This window comes from Littorina saxatilis, linkage group LG4 (assembly GCF_037325665.1).
Source record: "Littorina saxatilis isolate snail1 linkage group LG4, US_GU_Lsax_2.0, whole genome shotgun sequence".
Lineage (NCBI taxonomy): Eukaryota > Metazoa > Mollusca > Gastropoda > Littorinimorpha > Littorinidae > Littorina > Littorina saxatilis.
This window is the reverse complement of record NC_090248.1, coordinates 29380401-29400449: the sequence shown is the minus strand read 5'-3', so window position 1 is coordinate 29400449 and position 20049 is coordinate 29380401. Positions and strand designations below refer to the sequence as shown.

Sequence of the window (20049 nt, the reverse complement as noted above, 5' to 3'; positions counted from 1 at the left end):
TCTGTGGGTCAAGATCATTTTTAGTTCCGGGTCAGGTCGAGTTTCAACTGCTTGTGGTTCGCGTTGCGTTCAACGTACAGGTAAAACACAGGCCCATGAAAAGACTTCGTTTAAGAGAAAAACGTGTTTGCAGGCATCTAAACACCACTAACACCAGTACCACAACAATGAAGGACACACGGTAAAAAAAACAAAAACCCACAAAAAACAACTTTTACCTCCAAAATATCCAACACTGAATTCCAAAAAGTTAATTTTATGAATAGTTAAAAAATACATTGTAGGTACAACACATAGATAAATAAATGATTGAGAAAACAAATTACGAAGAAACAAACAAACAAACAAATAAATAATGACTAAATGCAAACGTCAGTACCGGTCACTGTAACACGAAATTTTTACTCCACGAAAAATTTACTCCGGAGTAAATATTTCGTACGAAATTCTTACTCCGAGTACACTTTTCGTACGAGAAAAGAACTCCCCAAGGCACGAAAAAATTACTCCCTCCACGAAATTTGTACTCCCCATTTTTTTTAGTTCCAGTAAAAATCTCGTACGCAAAAATGGGATGCGGGCGAAGGGATAATGCCAGTAAGTGATCTCGCGCACACGAATGTCGCGCTACCCTCCTTCCACCCCTTCTACCACCAAGACTAACGTACAGGGGACAAGTGAGTAAAAATTTCGTACACCTGGCATGGGAAGTTAAATTGCTTGTGTTGGGGTGAAGTAATTTATTCGTTATTTATTCGTCAGGGGAGTAAAATTTTTGTACGAAATGTTTACTCGGAACTCACCTGTCTTGGGGAGTAATTTTCTCGTCTAATGGGGGAGTGCTTTTTTCGTAAATGGAGTAACTTTTTTGTACGAAATGTTTACTCCGGAGTAAAAATCTCGTGGGAGTAATTTTCTCGTGTTACACCGGCCATTTCAGAACTGCTTGCAATGCAAAGTGTCAAACTTTCGACAATACATTCACGATATGATATTGGTAAAGGTCGGATATCATGATTCCACATTCCTTCCAGTGCATGTTTAGAAAGTGACCTTTCTGGCATCGCTGAACTCGTTGAGCCTGATTCTATGACACTTCCAGTCCAGATGTGAAAAGTTTAACTGTATTCGGAATTCTTTATAAGTATCTTGGCACAGTTATCGATGATAAGCTGTCCTTCAATGCAAACACCACCCTCATACACAAAAAATGTCAGTCACGCATCTACTGCCTTCAGAAACTTAGGAAGTTGAATGTGAACCCTTCTATCCTTCAAACTTTCTACCGCTCTTTCATCGAGTCTGTCATCACTTTTGGTTTTGTGTCCTGGTATGGAGGTCTGAGTGTAAAGAACAGGAATGTCTTAGTGCGAATGGTGAATGTCAGTAGCAAGGTGATTGGCAGGCAGCAAGCAAGTGTGGAGTCCCTGTATGAAAAGCGTGTGGTGAGAAAGAGTAGGCGGATAGCTTCAGATAGGTCCCATGTCCTTGCCCACCTCTATGAACTCCTTCCCTCTGGCCGTAGACTTCGCACGCACAAAGCTAGGACACTCAGGCTGCAAAACAGCTTCATCCCCAAATCCATCACCCTTGGCAACATGTAAACACATCCACATACCCGACTCATCCCCTCTTCTGCCAGTGCAATCAGTAGTAATGTACATGTATGTATTGGTTTTATGTACGTCCGTATTTTTTCTGTGATATATTGTATGCTATGATTTTTTGCAATGATGTGTAGCCATAGTCCGTTATACGCGTAGGTGTGCGAGAATATGTAAGCGCAGTGCTTTAAAGATGTCCATGTGGGAATGTGTAAGTGGGCGTAGTCGAATGTCCATGTGGGAATGTGTAAGTGGAGCATATAAGAATGCCCATGTGTGAATGTGTAAGTGGAGCGTATAAGAATGTGTAAGTGGAGCGTGGTCGAATGTCCATGTGTGAACGGGTAAGTTGAGCGTATAAGAATGTCCATGTGTGCGATGTGTAAGTGAGACATAGATGTGTTCATGACTGAATGCGTAAGCACAATGCAAGGAATGGCCAGAAAGGTATGTGGGAGGTGTGTTTATAACCTGCCCTGTTATATAGTGCTATATGTCTTATGTAAAAACAATGTCCTGTTTGTATTATTGTTATGTACCACGCCTGAATTTCTCTATGAGATAATAAAGTATTCTTATTCTTATTCTTTCGCGAAAAACATTGGACTGTGATCAGTCAAAGACTTGAATAATGTCTCGGAAGCCTGGACATGGTTATCTCGGTTTTTCGTGTTCGTTCGTGACCCACATCCCTCTCCTCCCTTTCCCCGTCCCACCGTTCCCTTTGCAATGGGCCGACGGCCTAAGCAATAAACCATTCGTTCGTTCGTTCGTTCGTTTGTTCCAGTGCAATCGATCATGTTCGCCAACGTCGATTTGACCAGGGTTTAGCATAGGTCAAGAGGGTGCTTATAGTTGGACACACACCAGAAATCAACAACCTGACACGTTCCTAGCTCGCTGGCAGAGTGGATTTAAAAACAAGAAGGGCAAAGCCCATACGACTCACATGCTTGACCTTGACCTTTACATGACCTTGACCTTCAGGGTCAAGGTCAAATAACTAAACCTAGCAATGACATCATACACTAAGAACTGCTTTACACATTTTTCCTACCAAAATACATGTGACCTTGACCCAAGGTCAAGGTCATCCAAGGTCATGCAACACAAAGCTGTTAATTCAAGACATAGGAAGTACAATGGTGCTTATTGGCTCTTTCTACCATGAGATATGGTCACTTTTAGTGGTTCACTACCTTATTTTGGTCACATTTCATAAGGGTCAAAGTGACCTTGACCTTGATCATATGTGACCAAATGTGTCTCATGAAGAAAGCATAACATGTGCCCCACATAATTTTTAAGTTTGAAACAGTTATCTTCCATAGTTCAGGGTCAAGGTCACTTCAAAATATGTATACAATCCAACTTTGAAGAGCTCCTGTGACCTTGACCTTGAAGCAAGGTAAACCAAACTGGTATCAAAAGATGGGGCTTACTTTGCCCTATATATCATATATAGGTGAGGTATTCAATCTCAAAAATTTCAGAGAAAATGGGAAAAATGTGAAAAATAGCTGTTTTTTAGACAACATTTATGGCCCCTGCGACCTTGACCTTGAAGCAAGGTCAAGATGCTATGTATGTTTTTTGGGGCCTTGTCATCATACACCATCTTGCCAAATTTGGTACTGATAGACTGAATAGTGTCCAAGAAATATCCAACGTTAAAGTTTTTCGGACGGACGGACGGACGGACGACTCGGGTGAGTACATAGACTCACTTTTGCTTCGCATGTGAGTCAAAAATGAATTTCTCAGATTAAGGGGGCAGGTACACCTAGCGGGGGGTCACATTTTTGTGTTGATGGTTCATCAGGTAAATATCACTGAAATTTAATGGGATTTAGCAGGAAGATAGTAAATTGGCTGAATTTTAAGAAAATCTAATTAGTTTTGTACATAACACAATATAAAGGTGGATATTTGGGTATAATTGTATTTATTGTTATCGCGGTTAATTTTGAAGGTTTACATGGTTCTCAACACACTCAGTCTCAACCAATCATTGTAAGTCTCCAATGATTTGCATAGCTTAAATTTAATGTTTGTTCTAAGGGATGAACCTCAGTCTCGAGTATTTGGGCCTTAGGAACTCATTTTTCAGCTTCGCCAATTCCTCGTAAAATAGTCGATAAAATATGTGACTTCATAATATTAAAAAAAAAAAAATTATGCTTTTTTCTGAAAGATCAGAGGTTCATCCTTTAGCAAACAGTATAAAAAAGAAAAACCCAAAGTTTCTTTGCTATATCTCAAAAGGTTCTTGAGATATCCTTTGAAAACTGCCGACAAATGTGAATTTCGACTAACTTTTTGACCCTCAAAATTCAGGAAAACAATAGCATGTTTGATCTTGCCTTCAGCTCCTGTCCTAATGTCCACCTGGATTATAGGGTAGATCCTCCCTCTCAGCTTGCAACTCATTCATGGTCAGTCTCTGGCGCCTGCGGGTGATTCTGGCCTCATGAGATGATGCCTGGCGCTACGCGTGCTTGATACGTTCCGTGTCAATGTCCGGTCGCTGCCGATTGCCCGCGCTGCCAGCACGGAGCGTCGGTTCACAGAACTGTTTGTCAAGTTTCCAAAACTTATTTGTTGACTGGTATGAATTTATGAAAACAAGTGTTGCACTTTTTCTTACACTGGAACACCAACTCACTGTCAAGCCCTTGTCTTGTCTTTTCCAACAAAGTGACAATCACTTTGCAAACTTTGCACACTAACTGAGTGTTTATCATGTCTGACAACATTTGTATGTCAATGATCCTGTTCCCAGCAGGCATGGAAGCAACAGTAGGCCTAACTATATCATCATCACCACCTTTCACAGTCACAGGGTTTATTACATCTTTGCCACTGCCTTCTGCCTTCTCAATCACTTTGTACATGATCAACAGTTTCTTCTGGGAAGTTGTGGGCGTGTCCCCTGTGAAAATCGAATCGATTTCAGTCACCAAATTGTCATCGCTCACACTCGCACTGTTGTGAACCGATGCCGGCGATGGAGTCGAACACTGTTCAAAACATACTTTCTTCGCTTTCGAACCTCCTGGCGTGTGTTGGTTTCCCATAAACTTTCTTTTCTTCGAGAAGTTGACACCTTTTTTCCTCTGAAACATTTTCGGAGGTGGTTTGCACACATGCAACACAATACAACTCCAACCTTGAATGAAAATCTCCACTGCAGAGCAAAACAATGCTGCTTCCGGTGGGAGAGAGAAGGGAGCGGCTTGTAGTTGAAATACTGCGCGGGAGCCGTCATTATGTTCGATAAGCATGGTGTATAGTACGGAGTCAATTTTTCGATTTTGGGGGTCAAAATTTACGAAACTCGGCACAGACACCCCCTCATTGAAGCCGAATAACTCGAAAACTATTGCACTCAGTCACAAAATTTAAACTGTGTAATAAAATTCAGCCAATTTAGCATCAAAAACAACCAACACATTCAGGAAAGAAAAAAAGTCATTGTTGGTCAAATTTTCAGGTGTACCTGCCCCCTTAACATATGTATGGATGTCAGCTACGAACTTAATTTAGTGGGGGAAAAATCTACTTTGCACAGAAGGCAGACAGGGTACACATTTTTGGTGTGTGTCCAAGTAGACTCCCCCCTTTTTAAGCCCTTTATTTTTGTAGATGTTCTGTTTATAATTAATCTCTGTAAATTTACATCGGGTCCCTCCTCTGTAAGGCCTGATTTTCTCGGATTTCTGAAGGTCTTAAAAAGGGGTTCCACTGTCAATTTCATGTGATGAATTAGAGACTAGACGTTATCCATGTCCCACCCCCGTTTCACAGCCGTGGCACGTAAAACACTTGGTCATTCTGCCTGAAGCACAGGTGGCTGATATATTTACACCGAAACACACACACACACACACACACACACACACATACACACACACACACACACACACACACACACACACACACACACACACACACACACACACACACACACCTTGCTGCTAGCTTTCCACTAGGAAGAAGCGACCCGAATTTTCCAACAATTGGAATGGAATTCGATTCGCATACTCTTCTTATTATTTGATTATTGAAGCTTGGCCTATAACACGCTGTTTTTATTCCATACAGTGTAACATTTTAGTCACAAAACTATTCTTATTAAAATTACCTATAGCTTGTCTGTGTGTTTTGTCTTCCACGCACTTCAACAATTCAGTCAAAAAACTAAATTAAACCAAAAACGACACATTTCATACGCCTATGACTGCCACCCTCTTTGTCAACGCAATCAAATGGCGCGTTCAGATTGTCGCGTGCCCGCGCGCGTAGCTCAGCATTTTAACCAGCGCAGCGTGTCTGTGTCAATCAATTGATTTCCGAGTAAAGAGAGCAGAGGTAGTAGAGATTGCTGTTTGGGCGTTGGCTTTGCGCAATGCAATGAATGGCCGTGGGATGAGTTGCATAATGCGCATGTGCAGATGTGCTGTATAGCTGACTCGCAAATCGAATGTCGTTCGTTCAGGTAATATTTATAATGTGCTGTGTGTGTTGGGGAGGAAAAAGAAAGGCTGTTTGTGAATTTCTCCCCACTTGCGTTTATGTGAATCTTGCAGCGTGAGTGTATATATATATATCCCATGACCTCCCTTCTTTGTCTCTGTTACTTCAGTGAATGTGTCACGAAGTGGTTTGCATGTGAATTTATTATGCGTGTTCTGCCCTTTTGCACTGTCTCTACCCTTTCACACCAAACACTTCAAAAACAGAACTTGGGAGGATGCAGGCTCATTATTTCCTCAACCAAAACAACATACGTCTTCACTTTAAATACATCAATATATACGAACAACTTTTCAACACACAGTTCGCACAATCTTCCAGCTTCACTCAAGGCATGTAAATACATATTATAACAATACTTTCTCAAATATAGATTAACGCACACAAGAAGGTACCAACAGACACTCACGAGTTCGTATCACGGCTCACTGCATGTCGCCAGTTCACTTGCTTGTCTCGCTGATTCCTCGTAGAATAATGAATTCAGATGCCAACACACAGAGATGCTAACACACACCTTTCGCTGAAGATGCCACACACACCTCTCACTGAAGATGCCAACACGCACCTTTCACTGAAGATGCCAACACACATCTCATGGAAGATGCCCACACACACCTTCCAGGTTTCTCCCCGAGAAACCCTTCCGCCCGTAGCGGAAACAACCGTCGTCAGCTACGACCGGTCTTGATGAAGACTCCACTCGTCTAGTCATCTGCGCAGAGGTGGTCCCTTGCTTCCACCGTCGTCTAGCGCTTCTCTCGTGTAAGGTCCCTCCCTTATACGCCATGGAAAACCCTCATGGAAACTCCTAAAGAATTTAACCAAGTCTTAATACAACATTCTCTAAAACCATCTCTTCTTCCAAACGTTCATGTACCACTCATACATTCTCGTTCATTCCACGTTCACATTCCGTACAGATTCAATATCCAAACTAACACTTAATCAATGAATAACACTCCCCATACAAAGCATGACCGTCTTAAACATAACATAAATGCGTAGCAATTATGTTCAAGAAATTCCCCATGAAAAACCGTGAAACAATTACCTCAAGAATTCTCTCAACGCTTCACACTAAGATTGGGTGCACTTTATACACACTAACCTTTACGCTCCAGCTATGTATTCCAACGTCAATAATATACAACATAGTAAATCATTTACCTTAAGAGACCCGTCTCTTGAAAGAGTACTTGTTCCCAGAACAAGTCTGACACACGCTGAACAACCTTCCCGGTTGGAAATCTCACACGCTGTGACGTTATTTACCCCAGACCAGCTACATGTCTCAAACACAACTCACATCAAGCTAAGCCAGTTTTACGTGCAACACCCGAAACACGTGAATAACGCCAGTCCGGTCAGCTACCCTCGCCTGTACAACATTTAGGGAGGTTAAAAACACGACGTGGTTTCACCTCACAAATATGCTACTCACATCTTTGTGACAGTATGGGTATATATGTTGTATTTTTATAGCTCAATAAATACATCATGGACTCCAAAAAATATATGATAGTGCAGATTCCGATTTGGGCAAAGGACTACTTTCCTCCCGACCTTTGACCTCGCTCGCGCCGAACAATGTGACACATTTGTATGAAGTTCTAAAATCGTATTGCACGGCTCAGAAAACCATATCAGTTGCACGCAAAAATGAATCTCAGAACTGATCTGATGTATGAGATGCAATAAGCAAAAGTTTCTTTCATTATGAAAGCAATGCAGGTCGAAAAAAACGAACATTCAACTTACAAGATAACCAGATGCTAGCGAACCAAAACAAAAACACGAGTACCCTCCCCTTGCATCGTTAGCAGACGACTTTTGAGAATCTGTCGGTAGTGTGTTTTGCCGGTGTGCGCCTTCAGCTATCAAACATCGGCTGTTTCACGTGTTTTGCGAGCAAGTCTACTCTTTTGCCTGGCTCTGCAGTAAGTCCACATATTTTTCCGTAATCCAGTCATATTCCTTCAAAATGCAATCAATCGGCGGTGACAGACGTGTCGGTCGCGTTTTCCTCTCACCCATACCAGTTTAAGTTCATCCATGCAAACACACTCGCAAAACAGTTTATCACGTAGATACATTTCAAATAGGGAGCAAATGGTTAAATCTAAACCTACATATTTGTTCCCTAAGATTTGCTTCTCTGTCAATAAGCCTAATTACACACGTTCGAGAAAAACAACGTGGAATCAATTCTGAATCGAGTAAGCCAAATGGGTCCCAAACCCGTTTCGCCCGTTCTGCCGACCTGAAACGCAAAACAAAAGAATTGTGCGCTTCAACTAAACTAATTTCTATTCGACTTCATTACTTTCTTGCAACTTATGAACCTTTACTTAAAGCTTTTAAATGGTCTGAAAGTAGTGTTACCGCGTACTTATCGATGCACTCATTCGTTTTATTTTTTCAGCGACGGTCACTTAGTTTAAGGTTGCAAAAGGGCTAAGTCTCGCTGGCAACAGTTTTACCCTGCACAGATCGCAACAGTGCCGCTAGTAGTCTACACTTTGTGTTTGATGGTAGAATGGGATATACAGATTACAACACTCGTGGTTTTTTATATGGCTTGTATTTCAGTCAAGACCCAGCGGGAATATCAATCGAGAGCCACTCGCCAGAGGCTCGTGTCTCCCGATGATATTCATCCGCTGGGTCTTGACTGAAATACAAGCCATATAAAAAAACACTCGTGTTGTAACCTATACATATACTAGAGGAATACCCGGCTTTGCCGGGGTGAATCGCGAGACAGAGACAGACAGCGTGGCGGTTCACCACATTCACCTTTGAAGGCGAAGTCCTGTCAAATGGGATTGAGAATTTTAGGGCTTATTTCTTAGCCCTATATTATCTGTTGTGGCTTCTCAAATGCCAGAACATACAGACAGACAAAAGCCGCTAGACCCCATCACAAACAGAACTCTATAATCCACAGGTGTTGCTTACACACACACACAAACACACACACACACACACACACACACACACAAACACACACACACACACACACACACACACAGAGAAGCCGTTATATATGTATATTTATAAATATATAGAGATAGGTGACAGTGTATTTTTCGCGTGGCTATAAATTGATTCGACCTTTTCACTTTGACAGTAAGAACAACTTACGGGTGCAAGGGAAGCGTTCTGGACAGCGCAGTGACATTCTAAAAATAGTAACGTAGAAACGGGAATATGGATTGAAGCCACACGAAGGAAGGGAGATAAACGGGGTGAATCGCGAGACAGAGACAGACAGCGTGGCGGTTCACCACAATCACCTTTGAAGGCGAAGTCCTGTCAAACGGGATTGAGAATTTTAGAGCTTATTTCTTAGCCCTATATTATTTGTTGTGGCTTCTCAAATGCCAGAACATACAGACAGACAAAAGCCGCTAGACCCCATCACAAACAGAACTCTATAATCCACAGGTGTTGCTTACACACACACACACAAACACACACACACACAGAGAAGCCGTATATATATATATGTATATCTATATCTATAAATATATAGAGATAGGTGACAGTGTATTTTTCGCGTGGCTATAAATTGATTCGACCTTTTCACTTTGACAGTAAGAACAACTTACGGGTGCAAGGGAAGCGTTCTGGACAGCGCAGTGACATTCTAAAAATAGTAACGTAGAAACGGGGATATGGATTGAAGCCACACGAAGGAAGGGAGATAAACGCAAAACACTGGAGAAGATAAGGAAGAGTTACTGGGAATGGTGAAATGAACAGAAAAACCAAAATCGGTTCAGCGCTGCGCGCTGAGAGCACGTGTTGAAATATCTCATCGATGATATTGTGTCCGGGGTGTAGCTGAATACGGTGTCCAAATTTGAAAAAGATCCTCCGAGAACTTTGGCGTTGTGATGTGGTCTAGCGGCTTTGGTGTGTCGGTATGGGGGCCCGGGTAGCTGAGGTGGAACCAAAATCGGTTCAGCGCTGCGCGCTGAGAGCACGTGTTGAAATATCGACCAGGTTGTGTCCTGTCGCGGGTGTACCTGAATATGCCCACCAAATTTGAAGCAGATCCATCGAGAACTTTGGCCGTGCATCGCGAAAACACACACACACAGACACACACACAGACAGACAGACAGACACACAGACAGACACAAGTTGTATATATATATATAGATTTAATGTGTGTGTGCGACGGTGTGTGTGTACGACGGTGTGTGTGTGTGTGTGTGTGTGTGTGTATGTGTGTGTGTGTGTGTGCGTGTGTGTGAGTATGTGTGTGCGTGCGTGCGCATGTGTGTGTTTTTGTATGTATGTGTGGTGTGTGTGTGTGTGATTGTGTGTGTGTTTCTGTCTGTCTGTTCGTCTGTTCGTCTGTCCGTCTGTCTGTCTGTCTGTCTGTCTGTGTCTGTTGTTGTATATATGCCTGTCTGTCTCTGACTGTGAGTCTTTCTTGACAAGAAATTAAACAGAAAAATATATATATGTGTGTGTTTGTGTGTGTGCGTGCGTGCGCATGGGTGTGTTTTTGTATGTGTGTGTGTGTGCGTGTGTGGTGTGTGTGTGTGTGTGCGTGTGTGGTGTGTGTGTGTGTGGTGTGTGTGTGTTTGGGTGAGTGTGTGTGTGTGTGCGTGCGTTCGTGCGTGTGTGTGTGTGATTGTGTGTGTGTTTCTGCATGTCTGTTCGTCTGTCCGTCTGTCTGTCTGTCTGTCTGTGTCTGTTGTTGTATATGCCTGTCTGTCTCTGACTGTAAGTCTTTCTTGACAAGAAATTAAACAGAAAAATATATATGTGTGTGTGTCACAGTGTGTGTGTGTGTGTGTACATGTGTGTATGTGTGTGTGTGTGTGCCTGCGTGCGCATGTGTGTGTTTTTGTATGTGTGTGTGTGTGGGTGTGGGTGTGTGTGTGTGTGTGCATGTGTGTGTGTGTGTGCGCGCGCGTGTGTGTGTGTACGTGAGTGTGTGTGTGTGTGTGAGTGTGTGTGCGTACGTGCGTATGTGCGTGCGTGCGTGTATGTGTGTGTGTGTGTGTGTGTGTGTGTGTGTGTGATTGTGTGTGTGTCAGTGTCTGTGTTTCTGTCTGTCTGTTCGTCTGTCCGTCTGTTTGTCTGTCTGTGTCTGTTGTTGTATATGCCTGTCTGTCACTGACTGTAAGTCTTTCTTGATAAGAAATTAAACAGAAAAATATGTTTTGTTCGAACTAAGAACTCAAAAGACGACTGAGAGGTACAATTGATCAGAATTAAAAGCTCTTCGCTTGATATAGGATTGAGGAAAAACACGTTAATCAGATAGAATATTTTTTTCCTTGATATATTAATGTCAGAAAGCTCATGTGGCGAAACATAAAAAACGTTATCAGACAAAATTGTTTGTTGTGAGACTGATGAACATTAACAGCTATTGTGTTTTCAGCGTAGCAATAGGGCCCGATATTTAGACGAGACAAGTATAATGCCGACGAGTCGAAGACGAGTCGCATTATACTTGTTCGAGTCTAAATATCGGACCCTATTGCTACGATGAAAACACAATAGCGTTTATATAGCTATTCTGACATTAAATTCTGTGTTAAAATCATGTTTTTGTCAGCAACAAGGACCAGAATGGTCCATGTCGTTGATTGCAGACGACGGTTCCCTTTCTGCATGAAGCCACGGAAATAACCGAACATTGAAAAACCCACGGACATGTATTACGGAGAAAACTCAAGATAACCGGATGCTTAGCATTACGTCAATATCTTAGGAATCATATGACGTTATGACGTATCATGCTTGCCTACGTAGATTGTATGTTCGAAAGTCTGACTTCTGTTGGGAATTCGCGTGGTGAAGACTGCGGTAAATCTGTAGATGATAAGAGAACAAGGATTGTCTCAGAAGAAACGACGAAATGCTTCAGACCGGTAACTTCATTTCAACATTGCACTACACAATGGACGTTCTATGTGACAGGAGAGTTTGCTGATTTTGTGTTAAACATTGGTGATTGGAGAGATCGTCTGCAAAAATCAGAGATAGGTCGCTTCAGATTGCAGCTTCTGGAAATTTGCAAGGTTTGCTGCCAGTTAAAGAACTGGATTTTACACGTAATGTATGTCATGTACAGTAAGCAACAACAAAAACACACACAAAGCAAATTGCATCGTCTGTCGACTAGCCACGGAAACAAACCTGGAGAGGTATGCGTGTACTTTATACACGTGGAAGAAACCGGAACCATGCGTCTTTGTTATTGCCGATATCGTTTGGATATCGGCAAAAATGGCCAACTTTCGTAGCGTTATGCTTTGATGATCGGAAAAGGGATGTGTGAGACCATCCAATCACAGCCCCCGAATCCCCCCACGTGTCCATCAGAATAGCTATATAAAGAGATATCCGGGGATAGGGGGGTGGGGGTGAGGGAGCACTGATTCACTTTGTTCAAGCGACAGCAGAAACTGTAAGAAGCTTAATCAACGTTCATTCAAACACAGTCGTCGGAAACACCGAAGGTAGCATCACATTTACATTCGTGTTCAACCCTGATCTATTCAATCAATCAATGAGTCTTATATCGCGCACATTCCGTGGGTACAGTTCTAGGCGCTCTGCAGTGATGCCGTGTGAGATGAAATTTTATACGGCCAGTAGATTGCAGCCATTTCAGCGCATATTTACCTTTCGCGGCCTATTATTCCAAGTCACACGGTAGGTAGACAATTATTAACTGTGCCTAAGCAATTTTGCCAGGAAAGACCCTTTTGTCAATCGTGGGATCTTTAACGTGCACACCCAATGTAGTGTACACGGGGGGAGGTTCGGACACCGAAGAGAGTCTGCACACAAAGTTGACTCTGTGAAATAAATTTCCGCCGAACCTGGGATCGAACTCACGCTGACAGCGGCCAACTGAATACAAATCCAGCGCGCTACCAACTGAGCTATATCCCCGCCCAGTGTCTCTTCTCTGCACTTGTAAACATCGTCATTATTGCTCAGCCTGTCCTTGCGTTTCAAATTCTATGGATTGAGTGCACACACAAGAGCACAGTTGAACACGGATGTTGGCAGAGTGGGGATCGGGGTGTCATAAGTATTGCATATTTGAGGGCGACACAGAGACAGAAGTGGGAGACGAGAGAGAGAGAGAGAGAGAGAGAGAGAGAGGGGAGAGAGAGAGAGAGAGAGAGAGAGAGAGAGAGAGAGAGAGAGAGAGAGAGAGCGTAAGAGAGAGAGTGGTGTCAAGTCACACTACTTGAGAGACAGTTTGCTGTCTCTGTCTAAAAGGAGAAACAAACCGTAGCACGAGACAGACGGGAAAAGATGAAGAAACTAATTCAGAGAGGACGGGATAGACGCAAGACAGAGAGACAGACAGAGGGAGGGGGGACGAAAGAATTTGTTTTGAATGACCGAAGGAATTCTGTTTAGATCTCTCGGAATGGGATCGCAGTTCGTTCATTTTAAGTGAAAATGATGAAGCCTAGATTAACTTGAGTGAATTCTTGGTTGAGCAACTGTAGATTAATTGTGAGTCATACGTACATCCCTTATCATAACAGTCAGACGCATTGTGTTGGCTCTGAACTGTTATCAGGAATAAAACTGTCTATAAAAATGTAAACTATATATGTAGGCTTTATATAACGCTCAGCAAAAGAAAGAGGAAGTCTTCCGCCGCGTGTGATTTTTTTTTTACCTGAACGCCTGTTGCACCACACTTTGAAGTAATCCCACACTTTGAAGTAAATTACTTCAAAGTGTGGGGATGTGCCCCACACTTTGAAGTAAACCCATTTTTTACTTCAAAGTGTGGGGGGATCTTCCCACACTTTGAAGTAAACTCAGTTTTTACTTCAAAGTGTGGGGGGATCTTCCCACACTTTGAAGTAACTTACTTCAAAGCGTGGGACTTTTGCATCGCCTGTTTGAGCCTGATGATTTTGTCAAAAAAAATGGCAAAGTCTTTTGGATGAGTGAACAGAAAAAGTGAGCGAGCCAAGAAACATAATGATGTTTGTTATCAGGCTTTAAGCAATGTCCCATTGTTGAGTGTGACGAAAACTCGTGGTGACGATTTTAAAACATGTTGGGTCACGCATGGTCCAATCTTACATGGTCCAACCTTACATGGTCCAACCTTACATGGTCCAACCTTACATGGTGCAACCTTACATGGTCCAACCTTACATGGTCCAATCTTACATGGTCCATATATATTATTGGACCATGTAAGATTGGACCATGTAAGATTGGACCATGTAAGATTGGATCATGTAAGGTTGGACCATGTAAGGTTGGACCATGTAATATTGGACCATGTAAGATTGGACCATGTAAGATTGGACCATGTAGGGTTGGACCATGTAAGATTGGACCATGTAAGGCTGGACCATGTAAGGTTGGACCATGTAAGATTGGACCATGTAAGATTGGACCATGTAAGATTGGACAATGTAAGGTTGGACCATGTAAGGTTGGACCATGTAATATTGGACCATGTAAGGTTGGACCATGTAAGGTTGGACCATGTTATATTGGACCATGTAAGATTGGACCATGTAAGGTTGGACCATGTAAGGTTGGACCATGCAAGGTTGGACCATGCAAGGTTGGACCATGTAAGATTGGACCATGTAAGATTGGACCATGTAAGGTTGGACCATGTAAGATTGGACCATGTAAGATTGGACCATGTAAGGTTGGACCATGTAAGATTGGACCATGTAAGATTGGACCATGTAAGATTGGACCATGTAAGGTCGGACCATGTAAGATTGGACCATGTAAGATTGGACCATGCGTGACCCAACATGTTTTAAAATCGTCATCACGAGTTTTCGTCACACTCAACAATGGGACATTGCTTAAAGCCTGATAACAAACATCATTATGTTTCTTGGCTCGCTCACTTTTTCTGTTCACTCATCCAAAAGACTTTGCCATTTTTTTTGACAAAATCATCAGGCTCAAACAGGCGATGCAAAAGTCCCACGCTTTGAAGTAAGTTACTTCAAAGTGTGGGAAGATCCCCCCACACTTTGAAGTAAAAACTGAGTTTACTTCAAAGTGTGGGAAGATCCCCCCACACTTTGAAGTAAAAAATGGGTTTACTTCAAAGTGTGGGGCACATCCCCACACTTTGAAGTAATTTACTTCAAAGTGTGGGATTACTTCAAAGTGTGGTGCAACAAACGCGTCTCTCGCATTATGTACATTTTATTAAAAAAAAAATAGACCTCGTCATTTAGCTGCAATATCTTGCTTGTGCGTTGCTTAATAAATGCAGATCAAGGTAAGAATGTCAAAGTTAGGAGTTCTGAAATGTTTCTCAAACTAAATTAACTCTTTCTAGCGTCATTTTGTTTGACCGTTTCATACGCATAATCAAACTGGTAGTAAGGAAGAGTAGAAGGCCATCGTGATACAGTAGATTGTTCAAATCTATTTATATTTGATTGACACATACCGAGACATCACATTTTACCCCCCAAAATGACAATAAATGCAAAACAAAAATACTCGTGAAAAATCATACATTTTTGCAGTCGTTTTTATCGGAATGAGGGTAGGAGTCAACAATTGCAATTAACTGCCACCAGTCGTACATGATTTCCATTGCTTACGCCTATTTTGTGCAGCAGTATAGAGATACAAGATACAACCTAAGGCTGCATGGAGACTACCCCTTGTAAAAATCATAAGAACATTTTGAAACTGAATTTTTCTTAAAGTTCAAGGCGTAAAGATAAACAAAAACAAATGAAACTTGAAAATGGGGTATTAGATATAAATACCCGATTTAATACTTTCTTTATAAACATATTTCCACTCTGTATACTTCACAACAACACTACGGGAGAAAATACTAAGATTCTACTTCTGATAATTATGTAAACAGACGGGCACAATGGGTTGGTGGTAAGACGCCGGCCTCCAAAGCGGGCGGTCGTGGGTTCGAATCCCGGCCGCGCCTGGTGTGAAGAATTTTCCGATCTCTAAGGTCAACTTATGTGCAGACCTGCTCGTGCCTTATCCCCCTTCGTGTGTACACGCAAGCACAAGACCAAGTGCGCACGGAAAAGATCCTGTAATCCATGTCAGAGTTCGGTGGGTTATAGAAACACGAAAATACTCAGCATGCTTCCTCCGAAAGCGGCGTATGGCTGCCTAAATGGCAGGGTGAACACTGTCATACAGCAGACTGAGCTGGCACAGCACTCACAGCGATAATAAGCATGGCAGTTCAATCTGCTGCTCTGGACTGGGTTTTGAAGTTGGAAGACCTGTTTTTCGTAATTGTTCTTCTGCGTTCACATTTCCATGCCACCCAAGTGCTTTGTTCCTTTTGTACCAACATTGATCCCCAATTGTAATATTCATTTGTGTTGAAGTTTGCAAAGTGCTGAATTTTTGCAACAATACTGAAAAGAGTTATTACAGTTTAATAACACTTTTCTGAAAAGTTCTAGTACTTCCAACAAACTCATCAAAACACCATGATATTTAACACACTCTTTTGCAATTGTATTAAGAATACCCATGTCAAATCTAAAAGAAATACAACAAGCTACATGTATTACAAAACATGGCCCACACAAAATGACGCGAAAACAGGCCTTTTACGGCTTCTGACGAGGCTGACACCAGTCTTCTTCAAAATGGCAAAACAACACTGCTAGGCAAAACAGCTGAACCAAATAATCTATATGGGTAGAAAATGAGTTATTCTTCCATTTGAGATCAAAAACGGGGTCACTTTTACTTATTTAAATTTTTAGTGTATTTTAGTGTTTGCAAGTTTGCTTTAGCGAATTTGATTTTGGGGGGGTGTCCTAGGTCTCCGGTCCACTGCATAAACACTGATTCATAGAAAAGTAAACGATTCACAAAGATCTACAGCAAAATGTAGCCTATCTGTGTATTTTCTTTGACGGGTAGTGTATATAAATGGTATCGATCTTTCTTGTATGGCATGCGTGTCTTTCATTTGCAACTCCATTCAACTTTTCAAGACAAAAGAGCAGTTCCAGGAGTGTGTGTGAGGATGCGTGAAAGAGAAAGTGTATAGTATGCTTCCATTAACAAGCACACTTTAAAAAAAATTGTTATACTTTTCCCCACATGATTGTGTTTTATTTGATTTCTTTTGTTATTCTTCATACTTGTTCTTCGTTTCATGTGTGTATTATAGCAGGGACTAGCTGTAAGAAAGGACCATAATTATGGACCTAATGCTATCATCCCTCGGTAATAAAGTTTTCGAGTTCGAGTACGAGTTCTCTCTCTCTCTCTCTCTCTCTCTCTCTCTCTCTCTCTCTCTCTCTCTCTCTCTCTCTCTCTCTCTCTCTCTCTCTCTCTCTCTCTCTCTCTCTCTCTCTCTCTCTCTCTCTCTCTCTCTCTCTCTCTCTGGGTGTGTGTCAAGGTCATACCCGTGCGCAGCAAGTGTTGTGAGCTCTGCAAGTTTCTCTAATTTTCAAGGTATTTCCAAAGACATTGCTTCCAAGATTTTGCAAGGTTGTATGTGATGCCATCATGCCTTCGTCAGCACTGGAGTTTCGCTCAGTGTGCGGCGGATTCAACCATGTTTTTATTGGATTCATGTTCAAGAGGGCGAAGAAGAAAGCCGCCATGTTTCTGACTGTATACACACTTCGAAACAGGGTAGACGGTGTCACCTTTGGATTGCTCCTGTCTCTGCTGTTCTGGGGTGGATGGCTCATGCAATGTGGCGACGTGGAGAAGAATCCAGGACCAGGCCCAGAGTTAAGACAGACACGATTGGGTTCCTCACAGAGTACCTCACAGAGCCAGGACCCAACGCTGAAAGACGTCATGACTATGCTCCGAAGTATGAACAGTAAATTTGACGACATGTCGGGCGACGTGAAGAACCTTCGTGAAAGTTATGTGACCTTGCAGGAGGAAGTGAAAGATCTAAAGGAAGAGGTGTCTGAACTTCAGAATCAGAATGGACAGCTCCAAGAATACAACATAAGCTTAGAAAAACGTTTGGGTGACATGGAGAAGAAAACAGACGATCTAGAATGTCGTTCCAAGCGCAATAACATCATTATTCACGGGATGGAAAGAAGGAAGGACGAGACATCAGACGAGTGTGAAGCTGTGCTGAAAGAAATGATTACGGACAAGCTTGAACTATCAGAGGACGTGCAGTTTGACAGAGTGCATCGTCTTAGTGCCAAGCCAAACTCACCGGTGATTGCGCGCTGTACTTTCTACCAGGACAAAGTGAAGATGCTGAGAGCAAAACGGAAGCTACAAGGGAGCCAGATCTTCATTGGCGAGGATTTCTCCATGCGCGTGAGGGATATAAGACGCAAGTTGTTACCGCATCTGAAGCTAGCCAGGTCAGAAGGTAAAAGGGCTACGATGGTGTTTGATCACCTTCTGATAGAAGGTAAGAAGCATGTACTGGATGCCGATGGAGAGGTTCTTAAAGAATTAAGATAGGAAGGTGGCCGCCCTGATAGTGATACCACACAAAAAACGAAAAAGACTGTGAATAAGAAAATTGTTCCTGTGGTACGAAATAAGAGGGGAGATAGACCTGAAGCGACACCGGTTTTGACTGAAGCTAGTGCACGTGAATTTTCCGTGACTGGTGACACCACTGTCACAAACTTACGCGCAGGCCAGCCGTGTGCTACGGACAGTGATATTGAAAGTGTTCGTGTCACAGGGGCTCAGTGGCAGACCAGCGAATGTGTTTTGGCACTTGACAGTGGTGAAACGCCGCCGAATGGTGATAGTGACGACAATAGTTCTGTAGACAGCGCTGCTGTAGACGATACCTGTAATCTAGTCTCGGACACCCAGACAATTATTATGATAGAGGATACACCAAATATAACTGATAATAGAAACGGCCGTGTAACCAATAGGCCTACTGCATTTACCCATTATTGTGACTGTCCAACCCCTCGCACTGCAAAAGACATGGATGATAGCGGCATATATATTGCTTGTGGTTGGAATGTGTACGAGGATAAAGTTATACATGAAATGGATAGCAGCAGTTTATACGATACACGTATGTCTAGCAATGATAGTTGTATGCTTCATATGAACGAGCGTGCGGTCGAGAGTGGGGAGGGGGGAAGTGAGGGAGAAAGTGAAAACGAGAGTGGAAATGAGCAAGAACAGGGTGAAATTGATGGGGGTGGTGAGAATAGTGACGGTGATGACGAGGTGGTGGATGCGTCAAATTTAAATGGCACTGATCGATCTGATGACGTTGAAAATTCTTTTAACTCATTATCTTTTCTTCATTGGAATGTTTGCGGTATCTTGTCAAAATTAGACGATCCCGAGTTTGTCGATTTTCTCTCTTCTTATGACATTGTCTGTCTAGTAGAGACGTTTGTTCTAACTTTCGAGTCATGTCTTTTTAATGACCATACGGTTTTCGTCAAGCCAGCAGTCAAATTGACGCGGCAGGGAAGATGTTCGGGTGGGGTGATATGTCTAATACGGAATAATATTATCCCTCACGTAACACAGTTGGAAAGTGATAGCCACTACTTCCTTTCGTTTGTTCTGCATAAAGAGTACTTTAGGTTCACTAAGGACATTTTGCTTCTCTGTGCATACATCCCACCTGAACATTCACCGTATTACACTGCTTTTGATTTTGAAAATGGAATAAATATTTTAGAATCATGCTTGGCGGATAGTCTTTTGTCTTTGGATGATGTAGATGTAATCATATGTGGTGACCTGAATTCTAGGACCTCGGATATTACACCTGATTACGTTGACGAACAGGATTTATATGTACACGTTAGTAAAGTGGATTTGTTTGAGACAAAAAGGTCCTCCGAAGATAAAATCTTGAACAATTACGGGAAAAAATTGCTTTGTATGTGTACTGGTTTCGGATTGTGTATTCTGAATGGAATGTGTC

General features: G+C 42.3%; 1 long non-coding RNA gene across 1 annotated transcript; it reads right to left on the bottom strand.

The window, feature by feature from the left end:
- Positions 1-6349: 6349 nt before the first annotated feature.
- LOC138964433 (uncharacterized) lies at positions 6350-7602 on the bottom strand. The gene is made up of 2 exons (XR_011455102.1): positions 7311-7602; positions 6350-6951 (listed from the first exon to the last, which is right to left on the bottom strand). It is a non-coding gene; the product is annotated as an uncharacterized lncRNA (long non-coding RNA).
- Positions 7603-20049: the final 12447 nt, after the last annotated feature.